We start from the raw sequence: 6,435 nt of genomic DNA, 5'->3' as shown, positions 1-6,435 counted from the left end.
AGAGAGGAAGGAGGTGATGGAGGGATAAAGAGAGGAAGGGGGTGATGGAGGGATAAAGAGAGGAAGGATGAGATGGAGGGATAAAGAGAGGAAGGGGGTGATGGAAGGATGAGATGGAGGGATGAAGAGAGGAAGGAGGTGATGGAGGGATAAAGAGAGGAAGGAGGAGATGGAGGGATAAAGAGAGGAAGGAGGTGATGGAGGGATAAAGAGAGGAAGGAGGTGATGGAGGGATAAAGAGAGGAAGGATGAGATGGAGGGATGAAGAGAGGAAGGAGGTGATGGAGGGATAAAGAGAGGAAGGAGGTGATGGGGGATAAAGAGAGGAAGGAGGTGATGGAGGGATAAAGAGAGGAAGGGGGTGATGGAGGGATGAAGAGAGGAAGGAGGTGATGGAGGGATAAAGAGAGGAAGGAGGTGATGGAGGGATAAAGAGAGGAAGGGGGTGATGGAGGGATAAAGAGAGGAAGGATGAGATGGAGGGATAAAGAGAGGAAGGATGAGATGGAGGGATGAAGAGAGGAAGGAGGTGATGGAGGGATAAAGAGAGGAAGGAGGAGATGGAGGGATGAAGAGAGGAAGGAGATGATGGAGGGATGAAGAGAGGAAGGAGGTGATGGAGGGATAAAGAGAGGAAGGAGGTGATGGAGGGATAAAGAGAGGAAGGGGGTGATGGAGGGATAAAGAGAGGAAGGAGGAGATGGAGGGATAAAGAGAGGAAGGAGGTGATGGAGGGATAAAGAGAGGAAGGAGGTGATGGAGGGATAAAGAGAGGAAGGGGGTGATGGAGGGATAAAGAGAGGAAGGAGGAGATGGAGGGATAAAGAGAGGAAGGAGGTGATGGAGGGATAAAGAGAGGAAGGAGGTGATGAGGGATAAAGAGAGGAAGGAGGTGATGGAGGGATAAAGAGAGGAAGGAGGTGATGGAGGGATAAAGAGAGGAAGAAGGTGATGGAGGGATGAAGAGAGGAAGGAGGTGATGGAGGGATGAAGAGAGGAAGGAGGTGATGGAGGGATGAAGAGAGGAAGGAGGTGATGGAGGGATAAAGAGGAAGGAGGAGATGGAGGGATGAAGAGAGGAAGGAGGAGATGGAGGGATAAAGAGAGGAAGGAGGTGATGGAGGGATAAAGAGAGGAAGGAGGAGATGGAGGGATAAGAGAGGAAGGAGGTGATGGAGGGATAAAGAGAGGAAGGGGGTGATGGAGGGATAAAGAGAGGAAGGAGGAGATGGAGGGATAAAGAGAGGAAGGAGGTGATGGAGGGATGAAGCGAGGAAGGAGGTGATGGAGGGATAAAGAGAGGAAGGAGGAGATGGAGGGATAAAGAGAGGAAGGAGGAGATGGAGGGATAAAGAGAGGAAGGAGATGATAGAGGGATAAAGAGAGGAAGGAGGAGATGGAGGGATAAAGAGAGGAAGGAGGTGATGGAGGGATAAAGAGAGGAAGGAGGTGATGGAGGGATAAAGAGAGGAAGGAGGTGATGGAGGGATAAAGAGAGGAAGGAGGAGATGGAGGGATAAAGAGAGGAAGGAGGTGATGGAGGGATAAAGAGAGGAAGGAGGTGATGGAGGGATAAAGAGAGGAAGGAGGTGATGGAGGGATAAAGAGAGGAAGGAGGTGATGGAGGGATAAAGAGAGGAAGGAGGTGATGGAGAGATAAAGAGAGGAAGGAGGTGATGGAGAGGATAGAAGAGGAGGAAGGAGGAGATGGAGGGATGAAGAGAGGAAGGAGGTGATGGAGGGATAAAGAGAGGAAGGAGGTGATGGAGGGATAAAGAGAGGAAGGAGGTGATGGAGGGATAAAGAGAGGAAGGAGGTGATGGAGGGATAAAGAGAGGAAGGAGGAGATGGAGGGATGAAGAGAGGAAGGAGGTGATAGAGGGATGAAGAGAAGGAGGACATGGGGGCTGTTAGGGGCTGTTGATTGAGAGAGAGTTGGTTGTTTTCTGGGTTTGGTTGGTAAATCACTTGTTCTAGACGTTAATGGGTGAACTGACTGGATCTGGAGGGACACATTGGTCTGAATGTGTTATTAGATTGTCTTGCACTTGTTTAACCCCCTAGAGTTGACTGACACGCCGGTGCACCAATCTGAGTAATATCAGTTTTATTTTTTATTCCATCACAGTCCGTCAGTTTCAGCTAGAAATATCTGTTTATTGTATTGGATGAGTCTCAATCCACCGCCAATGTGGCACTTCCTCATCTGCAGTGAAAGGTGGCAGAGCTAGAGCGGTGTTTGTCAGACCATTTAGACAGCCCAAACACGATGGTGGTCTCCACAAGTGTCAGGGGACTCGTCTGAAGTCGGTACCGTCGATTTGCCAACTTCTGTTTGTAGCGTCTGAACCTTTTGGGCTACAAACTAACTAGTCTGAAGGAAACCGATGATGTGCCTACCCCAAAAATGGGGTTAAATATGTATTTAAAAAATAATATATACAGTGGGGCAAAAAAGTATTTAGTCAGCCACCAATTGTGCAAGTTCTCCCACTTAAAAAGATGAGAGGCCTGTAATTTTCATCATACTATGACAGACAAAATGAGAAAAAAAATTCCAGAAAATCACATTGTAGGATTTTTAATGAATTTGTTTGCAAATTATGGTGGAAAATAAGTATTTGCTCAATAACAAAAGTTTATCTCAATACTTTGTTATATACCCTTTGTTGGCAATGACAGAGGTCAAATGTTTTCTGTAAGTCTTCACAAGGTTTTCACACACTGTTGCTGGTATTTTGGCCCATTCCTCCATGCAGATCTCCTCTAGAGCAGTGATGTTTTGGGGCTGTTGCTGGGCAACACGGACTTTCAACTCCCTCCAAAGATTTTCTATGAGGTTGAGATCTGGAGACTGGCTAGGCCAATCTGGCTAGGCCACAAGAAATGGTTCTTACGAAGCCACTCCTTCATTGCCCGGGCGGTGTGTTTGGGATCATTGTCATGCTGAAAGACCCAGCCACGTTTCATCTTCAATGCCCTTGCTGATGGAAGAAGGCTTTCACTCAAAATCTCACGATACATGGTCCCATTCATTCTTTCCTTTACACGGATCAGTTGTCCTGGTCCCTTTGCAGAAAAACAGCCCCAAAGCATGATGTTTCCACCCCCATGCTTCACAGTAGGTATGGTGTTCTTTGGATGCAACTCAGCATTCTTTGTCCTCCAAACATGACGAGTTGAGTTTTTACCAAAAAGTTATATTTTGGTTTCATCTGACCATATGACATTCTCCCAATCTTCTTCTGGATCATCCAAATGCTCTCTAGCAAACTTCAGACGGGCCTGGACATGTACTGGCTTAAGCAGGGGGACACGTCTGGCACTACAGGATTTGAGTCCCTGGCGGCGTAGTGTGTTACTGATGGTAGGCTTTGTTACTTTGGTCCCAGCTCTCTGCAGGTCATTCACTAGGTCCCCCCGTGTGGTTCTGGGATTTTTGCTCACCGTTCTTGTGATCATTTTGACCCCACGGGGTGAGATCTTGCGTGGAGCCTCAGATCGAGGGAGATTATCAGTGGTCTTGTATGTCTTCCATTTCCTAATAATTGCTCCCACAGTTGATTTCGTCAAACCAAGCTGCTTACCTATTGCAGATTCAGTCTTCCCAGCCTGGTGCAGGTCTACAATTTTGTTTCTGGTGTCCTTTGACAGCTCTTTGGTCTTGGCCATAGTGGAGTTTGGAGTGTGACTGTTTGAGGTTGTGGACAGGTGTCTTTTATACTGATAACAAGTTCAAACAGGTGCCATTAATACAGGTAACGAGTGGAGGACAGAGGAGCCTCTTAAAGAAGAAGTTACAGGTCTGTGAGAGCCAGAAATCTTGCTTGTTTGTAGGTGACCAAATACTTATTTTCCACCATAATTTGCAAATAAATTCATTAAAAATCCTACAATGTGATTTTCTGGATTTTTGAAGTTGAAGTGTACCTATGATGAAAATTACAGGCCTCTCTCATATTTTTAAGTGGGAGAACTTGCACAATTGGTGGCTGACTAAATACTTTTTTGCCCCACTGTATTTCCTGAGCTTCCTTATATCTCTTATTTATATGACAGACACTTCAAAAACTTATTCCTTATGATTTATTTTTTTACTGTTTTATGAATGTGTTATTCAATGTGAGGTATGGTACTAAAGGCCAAATTCAAAATTTTATCAAATAATAATAATAATATACATATATACACCTAAAGGGGTTCTAAAATAAAAATACGACAGTCCTGCCACTTGGTGCGCTATACAGTTGAAGGACGGGGCTGAACAAATGTAACCACTCTCAAATTCATAGGTGGAACTATTCAAGGTTTGACAGTCAACATGGTAGTCTGACAGAACAACAGTCTTTTCTCAATAGGGGGTGCTGTTGGGGCTTTGTAATATTTACGTTCCCAAATTAAACTGCCTCGTACTCAATTCTTGCTCGTACAATATGCATATTATTATTACTATTGGATAGAAAACACTCTCTAGTTTCTAAAACCGTTTCGATTATTTCTCTGAGTGAAACAGAACTCATTCTGCAGCACATTTCCTGTCAGGGAGTGAGATTTCAGAAATTGAGGTCCCTGTTCTGAGGTCAGTTTATAAGTCCCTATGTAAGCCATCGGGCTACATGCACTGCATACGCCTTCCTCTAGATGTCAGTAAGCAGGGAGAATTTGAATGGAGTGGATTGCGCAATCTGGGCCACTATAAATGATCATGGAACCGAAGTACCATTCTTTTCAACGGGACATCTGGCGCAAGAGGACATCACAATGGCGTCCTGCAAACGCTTTCGTTTTAGCAGTTCTATATCTCCGGTCATGTTTTTATTCGTTATAGGTGTTAAAGACATCATAAGGTAGTTAATTTAAACCGACTTATAGCAGTTTATATCAGTTTATTGCGATTTTCCTGGATTTCTTTGTGCTTTCACTAGTTGGACACCTCTCCAGTGGGTGGCTATCGTTAGCTGCTATTTCTCAATGAGAAGAGGACATCTTTCAACCAAAAGACGATTGTTCTGGAGAAAGGACACCTTGCCCAAGATTCTGATGGAAGCTCGGCAAATAGTAAGCAATCTTTATGTTGTTAATTCGTATTTATGTTGACAAATGTGAAATAATAATTCCGCCATGAATTTCGGTGCGGTCTCGCTTTAGCGCACGCTGTATTGCGCAGTAACGTTAATTTTAAAAATCTAACACAGCGATTGCATTAAGAACTAATGTATCTTTCATTTGCTGTCCAACCTGTATTTTTTTAGTCAAGTTTATGATTACTTATCGATTAGAATAGGTGCCTCTCCAAGATGGCGCCGGACAGATTGCTTGAAGTTTTGGCCACTAATCACAACCACGAATTGTGCCGCTAAATATGCACATTTTCGAACAAACTCTACATGCATTGTGTAATATGATGTTATAGGACTGTCATCTGAAGAATTCTGAGAAGGTTAGTGAAAAAATTAATATATTTTGGTGGTTTATACGTTATCGCTATTTTTGACTTGAATCACTGCTGTTGTGATGTTTGCTATTGTGGTAAGCTAATATAAAGCTATATTGTGTTTTCGCTGTAAAACACTTAGAAAATCTGAAATATTGGCTGGATTCACAAGATCTGTGTCTTTCATTTGCTGTACGCTGTGTATTTTTAAGAAATGTTTTATGATGAGTAATTAGATAATACAAGATGGTCTCTGTAGTTATTCTAGTTGCTTTGGTGAGAGTTGTGATGGTGGCTGCAATGGTAAACTATGATTTATACCTGAAATATGCACATTTTTCTAACAAAACATATGCTATACAATAAATATGTTATCAGACTGTCATCTGAGGAAGTTGTTTCTTGGTTAGTGGCTATTTATATCTTTATTTGGTCGAAATTGTGATAGCTACCTATGCAGGAAAAAAATGGTGGACAAAAAAAGTTGTGTCTTTTGCTATCGTGGTTAGCTAATAGATTTACATATTGTGTCTTCCCTGTAAAACATTTTACAAATCAGAAATTATGGCTGGATTCACAAGATGTGTATCTTTCATCTGGTGTCTTGGACTTGTGATTTAATGATATTTAGATGCTACTATTTACTTGTGACGCTATGCTAGGCTATGCTAGTCAGCTTTTTTACTGGTGGGGGTGCTCCCGGACCCGGGATTGGGAGGAAGTAGAAGTTAACTCAGTCTGCCCCACTCAGGACCAGGACTGAAGAACACTGTGGAACCATTGAGGGGAAGATTTTATAAATCACGGTTGTGTTCGCTAGGGACCAAATGGAAGAAAACGGAGTGAAGCTGGTGGTAGTATGATCTGTACTTGATCAATAGGAAAAGGTCATTGTGAACATGACCAATAGGAAAAGGTCATTGTGAACATGAACAATAGGAAAAGGTCATTGTGAAAATGAACAATAGGAAAAGGTCATTGTGAACATGACCAATAGGAAA

This window comes from Salvelinus fontinalis, unplaced genomic scaffold (assembly GCF_029448725.1).
Source record: "Salvelinus fontinalis isolate EN_2023a unplaced genomic scaffold, ASM2944872v1 scaffold_0906, whole genome shotgun sequence".
NCBI classification, from domain to species: Eukaryota; Metazoa; Chordata; class Actinopteri; order Salmoniformes; family Salmonidae; genus Salvelinus; species Salvelinus fontinalis.
This window is presented reverse-complemented; position numbering follows the sequence as displayed.